Genomic DNA, 15,797 nt, shown 5'->3' on the forward strand with positions numbered 1-15,797 from the left:
GAGGGACCAGGTGCTACTCTGGAGACGACCTTGTAAGAGAGCAGGTGGCTCCCATGAGTCAGATGGCTGGGACTGACCGGTATGGCGGATGGACACGGCAAGCAGGCGGAAATCTCTGGTAGCCGACAGGTGGTCACAGGTCGAGAAAGCCGGGCATGTAGCAGTCTTTAGGTTTACCAGGAAGGTGGTCACAGCAAGTGACGGCAGGGTCTCCAGGCAGGCTGACAGGATACAGGCGGGTGCTCCCAGGTGAGCGGGCAAACAAACGAGGCAGGTAACTGGCAGGTAACTGGTGGGCGCTCCCAGGTGAGCAGGTAGGCAGACGAGGCAGGTAACTGGCAGGTAACTGGTGGGCGCTCCCAGGTGAGAGGGCTGACGGACACAGCAGGTAACTGGTGGGCGCTCCCAGGTGAGCGGGCAGACAGACGAGGCTGGAAACTGGCAGGTAACTGGTGGGCGCTCCCAGGTGAGCGGGCTGACGGACACAGCAGATAACAGGCGGGTGCTCCCAGGTGAGTGGACAGACAGCCAAGGCAGGTAACAGGTGAGCGCTCCAGGTGAGCAGGCTGGCAGGCTCGGCAGGTAATGGGCAGATAACAGGCTGGAAGGACGAGGAGTCAGGCTAGCAGTGGGACCTGAGGGCTGAAGCAAAGATCAGACACAGTGCAAACAACTTTGCTCGGGCACCTCGATTTTGGAGGAGGTGCCATAAATCTGGGAGGTCCTCCGGCAATTGGCCGGGGACTCCTTAGGACGGCGCGCGCGGTCCCTTTAAGAGAGGGGGAGCGCGCGCGCGCGCACGCCCTAAGCACACTGCCGGGGAAGGAGCGCGCGCCGGACGTAGCGGGGAGAGAAGCGCTGGAGGACGCCGCGCCAGGAGCGGGGAGGTGAGAGGGACGGCGTCTCTGCCTAGCAAGGGGCAGAGACGCCGATGCTACACCCTATAACTGCATAGCAGACTCTCTCCTTTCTAATGGGAATTTGTCGTTACTGTGGCCCTGCTCTATGTGTCTTTCAGAGTCCCTCCATCATCAATGAAACAGGATGTGTCTGATGATGTGTCACACACAACATTGCCAGATAAGGTTGTAAAATGTTAAAATGACATTTCCCGGTGAATGCATTTGTCTTGGTTGAGAGCAATACAAAAGTGCAAAAACGCATCAAAAACGCTACGTGTGAACATAGCCCAAGGTGTGGAGGAATATTTTTGATTATTTATTTTTCCTTATATACTACTCATTACCCTGGAAAGGATGTTCCTTAACATATTTCCCAGAAAAATCTATTTTGGATTCATTTTTGTATGTTTTATTGTGAGTCCCTAAAAGTGGCCTAATACCTCTGACAACATTGCTGACAGCAGTGACCTGGGGGTCAGAAATGCTTCCAGGGATCTTCCCCATGCTGTTCCCATGTCATTTGAGCACTGTTCCCATCGATTTGGCCATTTTTTAGGCCCTCTGCAGACCGCTGGGGGGAGCCGCCTGAAAAATGCTTGAGTTTCCCATAAACTTACATTGGGCTCGTTGCTCGGGTCGAGCACCCGAGTATTCCAATTTGCTTGACCCAAGCAACGAGTACCCAAGCATTTTAGTGCTCGTTCATCACTACTGAAGACCCACTTCTTGTGACAAGCATATAATTTGCGGTAAGCCTTGCTCCAGCATACTGCTGCACGACTAGCTGTACCCTGACCTACTGTATCCTCAGCCATCCCTTGTAGACTGTGTTTGCGCCTTCGCAGAAAGGGTCCTCTCTTCTCTTGTACCAGTTGGTGACCCCTTTTGACATGTAAAGCGCCATAGATTAAATGTTGCTGTAATAGTAATAATAATTATAGTTCTTGTACTCTGGGTCAATTGATGGCACTTTGCATGTGTCTACCCCTAATTTGATGTGTTTTGTCTGCTTTTGGGCCCGTTTGAAGGTGTTGTGTATGTGTTTTTTGTGTCCCTCCATTGAATCCTATGGCGTTCCGTAACGTTCGACGATCATTCGACGAATAAGTCGGCCAATATTGGAAATTCGGCGATCGTAATCCGAATCGAATATTGAATCATTCGCTCATCTCTAATCACAACAACCTGACAGAAGTAATCACACATTTAAAAAAAGATGCAAAACTTTTGGTCACTACTGTAGACAATCCCCTCCCTGAATTTCCCATTAATTGCTTTTCCTTACCAAAACTCCTGCAGCTGGCCATAGTTTTCACAGATTTGTAAAATAAATGCAACAGTTCAGAAATGCATCAACATAACACAATACAATTATTATATGATCTTCAGGGGGTGCAGGTCATTCTTCCAGTCTTTTACACAGTTGCTTTTTGTTATCATTTCTAAGCTACTTGCAGAAGGATTTGTAATCAGATATGATGCAATCAGGGCTATTAATCTTCCTCCAGCAGATAATAACTTTGCCTCTTGCTTTGTTATTAAATGTGTTCCACCCTATATGTAGTATATATATAGGTCGATGAGCCGCCTGTATAACAGAATATTTACTACATCAAGAATACAAGAGCCAGGTAAGTGTACTGATATTCAGCAAAAGATAGTGTGGTGGTACTGAGTTAGGGAAAAAATATCTAAGTCATGTAATACTGTATATTTTTATGTCAAAAAAGCAAAAGTAAGATACAAGTAATATATTTTCAGGCTAATAAGAAAAAATACAATTTCAAGCTTCCTGAGGCCAGAGGATCTTTTATTAGGTAAGTTATGATAAAACCTGCCAGATGAATGGTCCTTTATTCTCAAAACTTGCATATACGATTTTCAGGTAAGCTAATAAAGGTATCACTCCAGTAATACTTTTTATCTTTTGAACAAAAATATATTAAAGTTTTTTTTTTCAGGTTCAGGACAGAAGTTTAGGCCACGGTCCCACTATCAGTATTTGGTCAATATTCGGTCAGTATTTTTTCTCAGGAGTGGGAGCCAAAACCAGGAGTGGGTGATAAATGTAGAATTGGTGACTTGTTTCTATTATACCTTTTCTCTGATTGTTCCCCACCTGATTTTGGCTCCCACGCCTGAGAAAAAATACTGACCGAATACTGACCAAATACTGATAGTGGGGCCGTGGCTTTATAGTCAATCTGTGACTGCAGATTGACGAACTGTGACAGGGTGCGTTGTAGACGCTGTCACTATTCCCCAATATTCCCCTTGCTAGTTGGCAGTTACATGGCTGCATGTATGTAATTTGAATGCTTGCAATAGTGCAGACAGCCTGGACAGCCCCTTTAATGTCACATAAGTGAGTGTTCTTTATTGTATGTACATTGTGAATAACTGACACCAGGTTAGAATTAGAAATTTGGAAATTTTTAATGCTCCTTGCTCAGTTATTTATAGTCACTGTAACCTGTGAAGCATGTTGTAGCTGTCTTTCTTCTGATCTAATAGTCAGATATGACGGATCACCAGTGAGGCCAAATTAAGAGTTTAGGCCCTCCAATATAACGAGCGTTCAGATAGACATGACTGCACATAGGTCGTGAGCACATCAGTTTCTGTTTATTCACACAAAGAGTAATCATTTTTATACCATTTACAAGCAATGCAACTCAATGCAACCCGCGTAGCCACCCCCCCCCCAACCTGTCCAGGTCATGAGGACTTTATTCATCCTGTTCCATAACATGATTTTAGCAGGAGTTAGCAGAATGTTACATATGAGATAAGAAGCATAAGATCCTTGAGCGAAGACAGTGAGACTGGATAACTCTAAACATAGTATGAAATAGAGAAAGGTCAGGCATCAAGAGAATGTAGAGAAATATAGAGCAGAGAGGAAAAACATTAACCCTTCTATATCAGCTGACTTACTGTAAAAAATAATAGAGATATATAAAGATGCCAATATTAAATTTTGTGGGTAATCAGTGACTACTAGGAGTAGGGGTATGTGCATATGAACCTGTAGAGTTTTTTTAAGCAGAAGATGCCTCGGGAAGCACAGCCATTTTTTTTTCTGAAGTGTCTTTTGTGGTGTTTTTTCCAATGGTATTGACTGCCAACATTTGACTTTCTCTAGGGTTTTCCCACGGTTTTTGTGACTTTTTTTTTACGGCTGTTTTTTGTCTTTCTTATGCTATTGAATAAAGAAGAAACCAATAGTGTTTTTATTCAGAAAAATGTTCCAATAGATGTCTGGGCACCTTCTGGGTGTCCTTTGAGCTTTCCCATTAACTTGTATTGATTGTAAAGTAAAGAGTGTCTTCCAAGTAGAAAACGCCCGTAGAATTGTCGGATCACTTCTTATAGCCGCTTGGCGTCTTTGGAAACCTGAACCAGTTAAAAGAAGTTCTAAAGCCTGAACATATGAACAGAGCGTCATTCTTACACAGTAATGCATATGTTCATTCTTTTGAGCATTTTCTGATTCTCAGTGAATCCACCTGAAAAAGACGTTGTGTGCACCTACCCTAATTTAAGTAGGAGTGCTATTATATCATACTTATGAATATGGTTTTTAATTTCTGTTCTTTTTATTGTTTTATGACTGAAGGTAATATTAAAAAGTCTTTGTTATATAAATTTCGTAATTTTTTAACAAAAAAAAAATATAAATAGCAGTTATTATGATTTTTATTGGGCTAGGTTTCAGAAAATGTTGTGCCTAGCCGTAGAGAAAAGATGAGGGCATTCATAGAATGTTTACATAGTTCCTGATTCATCATTGTCTATTCACTTTTTTTCTGGAGTGAATTTGGTTCTATTAGTGATATTTATATTTATGCTTAGTGTAGCACTCCAGCTTTTTTTTATTTTGGTGCTAGAATGGTGCCACTAATCTTAACTTCCCTGACCCTAGTCTTATACTTAGCAGCTGCCATCTTCAGCTGCTCATGGCGCCACTCCAGTCACATGCTACCATCTTGTGACCACAGCTTCTGAATGACCGGAAGTCAGAAGTAACGGTCACAAGCTTTCACTGCATGTCTAGGAGAACGCCGTTCCGATCTCATTCTGGCTCTCATAGACATACATTGAGTTGTGACTTCTGGACATGCCCAGTAAACACTGGAGAGATCCAGAAAGTCACAAACTGCTGGACCAGAGAGGCACAAATAACAGTTGAAGACAGCCGCTGGTAAGTATGAGACTAAAAGAAGGGAACTTAGATTAGTGGCACAATTCCAGTGCTGCAATAAAAAAACAACAATGCTGGAGTGGTGCTGTAAGCCTACAAGGTCACATCCATGTGAACTGTGAGTGCACTGTCTGATTTTTTTCTAAGAAAGCACACAGACCCATTGAGTATATAGTATCTGATCCTAAAAATCAGATTAGAATAGGACCTGCATGGAATCTGATGGATATCGCACTCAGATCCATGATTTTCACGGGTCTGGGAATAGATCCATGAAACTCTATGGGTACATGTGCTGTCCAATGAAAAATCGATCCGCACACGAACATTTTACATGGAAGTGTGAATGTAGCATTATTTATTACTTGATTTGTGTCTTTTCAAGTTAACTTTACTTTGCTTTGTTTTTTTTTTATTCAACAATGTGGGTGTGGTTTTCTATATCCAGATATTTTACTCAACTTCATTTGTGGCTTTGGATTGTGGAATAAGTCCCTTGGTTAGGCCAGGAGGCGACGGACATCTCCTGGTAAGCTGACTGGCCTGTAGATGTGGCTTAGCTGCAGGATCATCTTCTCCCTTCACACACTGTGGGGATGGACAATTAGCACCTACTCTGTGCCTCTGTCCCCAGCTCTCCAGGATCAGACTATCACATGTCTGACAAGGTGGAGACTGCTGAAACCTGCCCACCGTATTATCCAAAAAGTCCCATGTAAATAAAAACAAGACAAAATCTTAATCAAACTTTTTCTTTTAATGGATGGAGGTTGGTCATAGCTAAGGGGGCGTGCGCAGAACATAGGAATATGAAATCTCAAATCAATACACTATTGGCCAGCAGCAAGTACGAATCGTTATGCCCAGCCGGACTCCCGGCGCAAGTCAGACTTCGTACATAACAAACACTATGATGGTAAAACAAATGACCACCAAGGAGGAGCAAAGTATTTATACTGCGCTCCGACCCCCACCTATTTGGTACAAGGTCTGCTCAAAGCCATCGTGGATACCAGAGAGGAAAATATCCAGACTAGAGTTGAGCGAGTATGTTCTGTTAACCCTTTCGCCGAGTACGCTCGGGCCGAGCTCCGAGTATTTACAGCTGCTCGGTGATATGCTTGAATCCCTCCTGTGTGCATGATTTGCGACTGTTTGACAGTTTTAATACATGGGAGGAATGTCTATTTCTTACACATTCCCCACATGTAATAAAGCTGTCAAACAGTTGCAAATCATGCACACGGGAGTGATTCAAGCATATCACCGAGCAGCAGTAAATACTCGGAGCTCGGCCCGAGCATACTCGGACAGAACATACTCGCTCAACACTAATCCAGACCTATTTCCGTGAGGTGAACACCATCAGGAAACATGAGACTGAAATTGTCTCCTTCAGCTGACGACGCCTGATGACCACTCCAGCAAACAAAGTGGGAGATACGTGCATTAAGTGTGCACCGAGATCGCTCTCCCGCTGCCGCATCCCTTGCGCCCTGCCATGCAACACTTGAAATGACCACCAACCAGACCAGGGTTGGTTCCGGGAAGAAACCATGGAATTTTTCAACATTCGAATGCATCATAGTGAGGGGTTTGGTAATACGGAAAGAGCAGAGATCATTCCCGCCCGCATGGAGGACTAAAATTATGGGGGAAGAAGAAACCTGAGAGATTCGAACAACCTCCGGGAGAACTTGGGACCAGGTCAACCCCCGAATTCCTTTCCAAAATACATCAATCCCGTGAAAGCCGAGACCTCTTCCACCCGGATGACGTTCTGCCCTCTGGGACATCCAGAAGATGTATGAGTGTCCCAGGATCCACAATGTGGGTTTCACACCACCTGGGAAAAAAGGTTAATGGAGTAATAAATCCGGTCTGATGTAACTGGAAAAACAAGAGGAATGCCATCTACCAATGTGCTGAATTTCACTGTTAGACAAACCAGCACGGGCTGTTTCCGTGGCAGCTCCAATCCTGAAGGAATGGGTTCCAAACTCCTTAGGAGGAAGACCCAAGGACAACAACCATTTACAAATGTAACATCCCAGGCGGCGAGCTTGCATAGTGCACCACCTCCCACTATGCAAGATCGCAATCTTACCCTTCAGGCCAGTCTGCAAACCTTGCCCCCGTTCATACTGTGTGCATGTCTCTGGGAAGATGCAGCAGAAGATTCAAAACCTGGCTCATAGAAGACCTTTCAGAAGGCCATCAGGAAGGCCTGTAGGTCCGAGGTGTCAGGATTCCCTCTGTCCCACAAGGGGTTGAGCCACCCTAGGGCAACTCCTGCTAGGTAGGACATAAAGAATCCCACCTTAACCCTATGTGAGGAAATCTGATGGGCAAGTAGCTCATAGTGCTGCATACTGTAACATCCCTGGCGGCATGCTTGCATAGTGCACCACCTCCCACTATGCAAGATCGCAATCTTACCCTTCAGTCCAGTCTGCAAGCCTTGCTCCTGTTCATGCTGTGTGCATGCCTCTGGTCTGATTGCTTAGGGCGGCGGCCCGGTTACTTCCTGTTTCTTATAGCTGCGGTGGGCACACTCCTAATGCGTCCCCAGCCTATTGCTGTGAGTCACTGGATATTTAAACCCACTCCACCCTGGAGGAGGTGCCTAAGCAACACTAACATTCAGTGTGCTCTTTTGACTCTGAAATTACCAGGTCCAGTTCTACCTCTTGTCTGTTTCTGCCATTTCTTGGGGCTGCATTCCCAGACCTGTTTCCTGTGACTTCTTGTTTGTTTCGGCCATTTCTGGGGGCTGCATTCCCAGACCTGTTACCTGTGACTTCTTGTCGGTTTCTGCCACCCTGGGGGCTGAGTTCCCAAGCTCGTTCCTTTACCTTGTTCCTGGTTCAGTCTCTGTCTGAACAGTGTCCTAGCTTGTTACCTGTTTCTCTCTATGTCCGTACCTTCCCTTTTCCTGCAGTGTCTGAACCTGCCCCTAACTCCAACTCGTTGTCTCTGTACTTCTGTTTGTGAGTGTAGAGTCCACTCGCTACTTCATTGAAAGTACCTTGTGTGTATCTGGTTCTGCTTTTCCCTTCCAGTCTGTTCCATGTGAACAGAGCCCTGTCCTCTCTGCCTGCACCATCCGCCCTGTTCTGCTATGCTTTGCTCACCGCTCCGGCGGTTACTCTCTGGTCTGCCTTGTCCACCGCTCCGGCGGTTCCTCTCTGCTCTGCCTTGTTCATCACATCTGCGGTTTCGCTCTGCTTGCTCACCGCACCAGCGATTCTGCCTTGCCCACCGCTCCGGCGGTTTCTCTCTGCTCTGCCTTGTCCACCGCACCTGTGGTTTCGCTCTGCTTGCTCACCACTCCAGCGGTTCCCCTCTGCTCTGCCTTGTTCACTACTCCGGCGGTTCTGCTCTCCCTTGCTCACCGCTCCGGCGGTACCTCTCTGCTCTGCCTTGCCCACCCCTCCAGCAGTTCTGCTTGCTCACCGCACCATCGGTTCTGCCTTGCCCACCGCTCCGGCGGTTCCTCTCTGCTCTGCCTTGCTCACCGCTCCGGCGGTACCTCTCTGCTCTGCCTTGCCCACCGCTCCAGCGGTTCCTCTCTGGTCTGCCTTGTTCATGGCATCTGCGGTTTCGCTCTGCTTGCTCACCGCACCAGCGGTTCTGCCTTTCCCACCGCTCCGGCAGTTCCTCTCTGCTCTGCCTTGTCCACCGCTCCAGCGGTTTCGCTCTGCTCTGCCTTTTCCACCGCACCTGCGGTTTCGCTCTGCTCTGCTTGTCTACCGCATCTGCGGCTCTGTTCCTGTATCCCAGTCTGTACTGGACCCTATCCAGCCTGCGCTCTATCCTGCTAGTACCTCCCTGTCTGCACGCCAGCCGTGCCTGCCAGTACCTCCCTGTCTGCACTCCAGCCGTTCTTGCCAGAACCCCCCTGTCTGCATACCAGCCGTGCTGACCAGTACCCACCTGTCTGCATACCAGTCGTGCCTGCCGGTGGGTCAACAGCCGTGTCCGGGGTCTGACCTAGGAGTAGCACCTGGTCCCTCTGCTCGGTTCCTCCTTGGTGCATGGAGTCGACTGAGCCGTCGTGCGATCTTGGTCGGGTCGGGTTGATACTTGGTAACGCCCCTCCAGGCACGCCCCGGTTCATGGTACAGTGGGATCACTAATCACGCACATGCCAGCCAGTCCGGGCGTGTGCATAACAACAAAAAAGAGAATGGAACTGAAATATTGTCAGAGGGGAACCATCATGGGAGAAAAAGGACTGACCAGAACGACGAACAGATAAATAACTAACTGTTAACGAGGTTTAAAGGATGAATAGGAGCAGGAATGGCAAATAGGGGAACCCATGAACCCAATACCTGACGGATCTGGAGCAGCATGATGATTGATTTTCGAATCCGAATACGGAGGCCTCCATCACAGGGGGAGACGTCATCATGTTGAAGGCCTCCAGAATTGTGCTTTGATGAGGAAACTAACTCGCTAATGCGTAGGGCACTGAAAAATTCAAAGGATTTAATTTTAGATTTTGCCATTAAGGCACCAGGGCCAGCCTCTCTAATCAAGGAGATAGCCTAGTCAAAGGAAACGTATGTTACAGATGCATCGCTTTCCGAAATGCCGTCATTTACCGATGTTCTCCTGGGGAAAGAGAGATGTTGAATTAAACAAAACTTGCCGGGGTCTTTTTTGGGAACGATTCCTAATGGGGAAACGCGGAAATTATAAAACAGAGGGGTTTGAAATGGACCTATTATTCTGCTCAGGGAAACTTTCTCCATTTTTTCTGTAAGAATTAGAGGGAATTCTTTGGCTGATTTCAGGTTGGCAGAAAACAATGGTTGGCTACAGAAAGTGAAAGGAATGAAGAAGCCGTAACTGAAGCCAAAACGTAAATGGGCCCCTGCTTCCTTATTGGGGTAGAGATCGAGCCAAGGCCCCATCGCGGTTACACTCACCGGCGTCCTTGGGCTATGATTGATTGGGGGGTTTTGTTGCCAACTTTGGAGAGGGACGGGGGGATTTGACTGCAGCATGGGGGCCTCCACAGGCTGAACACTCATGTTTGTATTTGCACAAACCAAAGAAATGGCAGTGTCCCTCATTAAACAGCTAACAGCAGCTGGGTCTGCAGTTGGCCACTGACCCTGTACCGGCGGTATGACCAGAGGCCGCTGAGTGAAAGGTGGTTGTGGCTTTCTGGGCTAGCATAAGATGAATCCATGTGTCCGTCGCTTTAACTCCCCAACCCATATGAGGCTCTAGGGCCAAACGCCGCCTGAACTCCTCATCATAGCACTACCAAGCGCAGCACCCATGGGCCTCATAGGAGTGATAGATGGTGTCTATGAAAATAAACATTTCAGAACAGGGCTCTGGATGCTTTTGTCTCATGACGCAGCCCATAACAAAAATTGCTTGCAACCAATTGTTAATGTTTTTTGCAACTTTTGGTTTGCACTCAAAAGGCCTATCAATGGGACGGCGCTCCTTGTCAACCGTATGCTGATTAGGAGACACCAGTGACCAACTATCAACATAATCGTTGGCCCAGATTTTGTTAATGGTCTCCTCGTCTAAGTGAGACCCAAGAGGAGAAATACCACAGATAAAGACATTCTTGTGTATACTAGCGTGGGTGAGAGGTGGGTCTTTTTGAGGGTTTTGGTTTAGCATAAGGGGGTTAACTAAAATGTTTTGTCCGGAAGGGAGGTTATTGCCCTGACGCTAAAGTGATTTTAAGGCTGGAAGTACACCCGCACCATCCCCCCCAAGACCCCGAATACTGGTACTCACCGATCCCTTGTGGAACCGACTGAATGGGATGAGCCTGAGCAACCTGCACAGGAACAGCCACGTCCTGAGAATAACCATGGATTGAAAAGATCCCAGGAGATCTGCGATGTGAACTCCTACGTAGGCTAACGGATACATCGGACGATATGTCGGACGACGAAGGTGATCGCCAGCGTGATGATCTGCATCGGCGGCTATGCCTAGGAGATCTGGAGCGGCATGATGAATGCCTGCTCCGCCTGCTATGAGATCTCATGGAACTATGGCGCCAATCGGGACTCTAAAATGATGATGGGGATGAAGACTCGGCGGTGCGGTTACTGCGCCCATGATGGCGTGTAGTCAGGGCCAGGGTTCCAGCACCCGCCACGTCCTGTCTGATCCGAAGCAGTGCCGTGGGTATCTACAACAGTGTATGTGTTATGCACACGCCCGGACTGGCTGGTGTGTGCGTGATTAGTGATCCCACTGTACCATGAACCGGGGAGTACCTGGAGGGGCGTAACTAAGTATCAACCCGATCCGACTAAGGTCGCACGGCGGCTCAGTCGACTCCGTGCACCAGGGAGGAACCGAGCAGAGGGACCAGGTGCTACTCCTAGGTCAGACCCCGAACACAGCTGTTGACCCACACCGGGGATGGCAGGAACAGGCAGGTCAGGCTGGCTTACAGACAGGTGGGTATTGGCAGGCACGACTGGTATGCAGACAGGTGGGTACTGGTAAGCACGGCTGGTATGCAGACAGGGGGACACTGGCAAGCACGGCTGGAGTGCAGACAGTGAGGTACTAACAGGTTGGAGCGCAGGCTGGATAGGGTCCAGTACAGACTGGGATTCAGGAACAGAACCGCAGATGTGGTAGACAAGCAGAGTAAAGCGAAACCGCCGGAGCGGAGGACAAGGCAGAGCAGAGCGAAACCGCTGGTGCGGTGAGCAAGTAGAGCAGAGCGAAACCGCAGGTGCGGTGGACAAGGCAGAGCAGAGCAAAACTGCCGAAGCGGTGGACAAGGCAGAGCAGAGAGGAACCGCCGGAGCGGTGAGCAAGGCAGAGCAGAGAGGAACCGCCGGAGCGGTGGGCAAGGCAGAACCGATGGTGCAGTGAGCAAGCAGAGCGAAACCGCAGATGCGGTGAACAAGGCAGACCAGAGAGGAACCGCTGGAGGGGTGGGCAAGGCAGAGCAGAGAGGTACCGCCGGAGCGGTAAGCAACGCAGAGCAGAGCAGAACCGCCGGAGCGGTGAACAAGGCAGAGCAGAGCGAAACCGCCGGTGCGGTGGACAAGGCAGAGCAGAGAGGAAATGCCGGAGTAGTGAGCAAGGCAGAGAGGACAGGGCTCTGTTCACATGGAACAGACTGGAACATACAGGAAAATGGTTAGAACACAGGGGGGTAGATACGTAGGAAGGGAAAAGGGACAAGCAGAACCAGATACACACAAGGTACTTACAATGAAGTAGCGAGTGGACTCTAAGCTCACAAACAGAAGTACAGAGACAACAAGTTGGAGTTAGGTGCAGGTTCAGACACTGCAGGAAAAGGGAAGGTATGGACATAGAGACAAACAGGTAACAGGCTAGGAGACAGTTCAGACAGGAACTGACACTGCAACGAGATACAGGAGTGAGCCTGGGTATACAGCCCCCAGAAATGGCGGAAACAGACAAGAAGTCACAGGTAACAGGTCTGGGTATGCAGCCCCCAGAAATGGCAGAAACAGACAAGAGGTAGAACTGGACCTGGCAACTTCAGAGTCAAGGAGCACACTGAATGATAGTGTTGCTCAGGCACCTTCTTCAGGGTGGAGTGGGTTTAAATATCCAGTGACTCACAGCAATAGGCTGGGGATGCATTAGGAGTGTGCCCACAGCAGCTATAAGAATCAGGAAGTAACCGGGCCGCCGCCCTAAGCAATCAGACCAGAGGCATGCACACAGCATGAACAGGAGCAAGGCTTGCAGACTGCACTGAAGGGTAAGATTGCGATCTTGCATAGTGGGAGGTGGTGCACTATGCAAGCACGCCGCCAGGGATGTTACAGTATGCAGCACTATGAGCTACTTGCCCATCAGATTTCCTCACATAGGGTTAAGGTGGGATTCTTTATGTCCTACCTAGCAGGAGTTGCCCTAGGGTGGCTCAACCCCTTGTGGGACAGAGGGAATCCTGACACCTCGGACCTACAGGCCTTCCTGATGGCCTTCTGAAAGGGCTTCTATGAGCCAAGTTTTGAATCTTCTGCTGCATCTTCCCTTCCAGGATCAAACCAGAGAGGTGACGCGTGAGAGGAAATTATCAAATCTCATTCCGTGCTCCCAGAGACCGTTTGTTCCTCAGCCTGAACTCAGTTATGATAAGGAGTGGTGCTTTTGCAGCAGTGGTGAGGGGTATCCCATCTGTCTTTGTCTTGAGAAGCTTGAAAAACTTCAAAGCCTTCGGTCAGTAGGAGAGGCTACCTTTGGCAAGAGTATTCCCTCTCTGCCTATGACTCTGACTGTATCTGTTTCATGTGGAGACTCTAGGTTGGCAGAAAAGTTCTGGCTGCACCAGGATCCCGGCCACCATCTCCAGAATCTGGTGAGGGTGTTGTTCAGAAAATGGAAACCCCTATCCGAAAATGGTCACGTCGTTGCTGTGCAAGTTGAGCTCCAGATTGGAGCTTTGCATCCAGAGAAGTTGCTATCTTCTCAACCAATTCTGCTGGTAGTCAACTTGTGGTGTGCTGGCATCTCCGAAAGAAGGAAAGCAGAGACGATGTCTCCACACAGTCTCGACGATTGTTCCAATGATCTGTGTCCATGAAGCTCCCCACTTCGAGGACATATCTTTGTGGACAACAGGTTGAAGATCGACCCATAGAAGGTACCTTCAGTTTTCAGGTGGTTGGATGATGAGATCTTCAAGGTGGAGGCATCTTCCAAGTCTTTACTATCCACCAACCAGGAAGAAGAACTCTAGTTTGTCTTTTTATCTTCCAAGGTGGTAGTTGGTCTTGCCGGGCAGAAAGAGAATTTGCAATTTAAAGTCCCTGGTACTACACCCGTTTTGTCCTGCTCTAAGGATGTCTTGATGGAGAAAAGCGTCCTAGTCATGAAGAAGGTGAGAGAAGTAACCTTTCTTCCAGTGGACAGAGAGAACATGGTCCTGAAGAGAAGTCGTGAAAGGCCAAGAAGAAGAGTCTGGCTCCACTTCTTCCGCAGATGATCCTTGCGGGCTTGAAGAAGAGAGGGCGTAAGAGGCCTACTGTAATGATAATGATGGCACCCCCGTATGGTTCCCCTTCCACCTCCATTCAGGGACGCTGACATATTTACAGCTGCGGACATGCGGTCACTTCCCCGTCTCTGGCACATCTCCCTGGGTCCTGCGCACTGACTTACAGTTATGCACTTAGTGCAAGCATGCTTCCCTGCTCTTAAAGGTCTTGTAAATGCCCCCAACCAATAGCTGGGAGGCATCTAAGTATAAAATGCACCCTCCTCTTTAGGGTAGGGCCTGAGCAACCCCTAAAGTTCCTGTGTAGTAGTGTGTGTGTGTGCAACTGAATGTTGCCAGGTCCCTCTTCCCATGTAGTTGTGAGTTTACCGGAGCCCCTGGTCCTTGTGCAGCTAGTCCCTGAACCTAAACCCCTGGTCCTTGTGCAGCCAGTCCCTGAACCTGAACCGCTGGTCCTTCCGCGGCTGGGCCCTGAACCTCATCCCCTGGTACTTGTGCGGCCAGATCCTGAACCTGAATCCCTGGTCTTTGTGCGGCCAGGCACTGAACCTGAACCCCTAGTCTTTGTTTGGAGAAAGCCTGAACTCTGAGCCAGAACCCATAGTCCTTGTGTGAACAGGGCCCAAACCCTGAAATCACACCGATGGTACCTGAACCCTGAGAAGCTACACCGGGGACACCTGAACCATGAAGCCATACTGGCGATACCTGAATCCAGAAGCCGCACTGGCGGTACCTGAACCCTTAGAAGCCGCACTGGTGGTACCTGAACCTGAAGTAGCTCTGGCAGCACCTAAACCCAGAAGCCACACCAGCGGTATTCGAACCTGTAACTGTTCCATCAGTAGCAATGGAGAACCTGCACCCGTGTCAGTCCTGGTTAGTGTTCGAGAGTCCATACTGTCGGACCCTTTTTCGGTATCCTGTAACTTTAGCTCAAGCCTGACTCCACCATCAGAATCTTCAGTGAAAACAGAGGTAGCTGCTTAGCCACGCCCCCTCCTATTAAGCTCGGCCCCATGGTACTGTGGGTCCACGAACCACATGTGCCATCAGAGGGCTTGATACAGTGTGTACTTACAATTACTTATTTTGCCTTTCTACCCAGCTAATTTTTCTTTTTACTCTGCTCTATGCAGTAACAGGAAGTGAAGAAAACAAAAAGGTATCCAGCTCCAGGATCCGAAGTTCATAAAAATTACTACATCCAAAAATGAAGGAATGAATAAATAAAACTGAGGTACAGGTGCAATTGAATAGATGTTACTAGGACATTTTCAGCAACGCGTTTCGATCGCTCAGAGGCGATCTTTTTCAAAGCTGCTAGACAAATGCTAACACACCATTTAAATAACATGCTGACAAACCAAAAAAGAAAAAAAAAAAAACAGGTCAGACCATTACCTTCAATGACCCAACAGGTGAATATCAACATGTTAAATCACATACAGAAAATAACACCAACATGCAAAAAGTTGAAAATCAAGTGTTAACACTGAAAATAGCACAAATATCCTAGAAACATAACAAGAAAAACCTAGTCAATTATAATAACACATGATTTATTTTCTAATGTTTAATCCATTTGGAGCACAAGTCCCCAAATTAAAAATCCAAAATGCTTCCCTTGTACGTAACATTCTGACATGATCACCTCCTCTTGGAGGCTTCCTGGCTGCTTCCAAACCAAAAACCTGAAAAT

At 48.0% G+C, this 15,797-nt stretch overlaps 1 protein-coding gene across 4 annotated transcripts in view; it reads left to right on the forward strand.

Moving 5' to 3' along the window:
* The first annotated feature begins 2,446 nt into the window (after positions 1–2,446).
* LOC141160982 (parvalbumin beta-like) overlaps positions 2,447–15,797 on the forward strand; it is an 83,293-nt gene continuing 69,942 nt past the window's right edge. For 3 of the 4 annotated variants that reach the window (XM_073645777.1, XM_073645778.1, XM_073645776.1), the window contains exons 1-2: positions 2,447–2,533; positions 2,664–2,719. The gene's annotated coding sequence lies outside the window, so the exon portion shown is untranslated. The remainder of the gene's footprint in view (positions 2,534–2,663; positions 2,720–15,797) is intronic. The other variant, XM_073645779.1, reaches the window with a different exon arrangement.

The sequence above is a fragment of the Phyllobates terribilis genome, unplaced genomic scaffold (genome assembly GCF_046119375.1).
Source record: "Phyllobates terribilis strain yellow unplaced genomic scaffold, ASM4611937v1 Scaffold_9__5_contigs__length_417890890, whole genome shotgun sequence".
Classification (NCBI taxonomy): Eukaryota; Metazoa; Chordata; class Amphibia; order Anura; family Dendrobatidae; genus Phyllobates; species Phyllobates terribilis.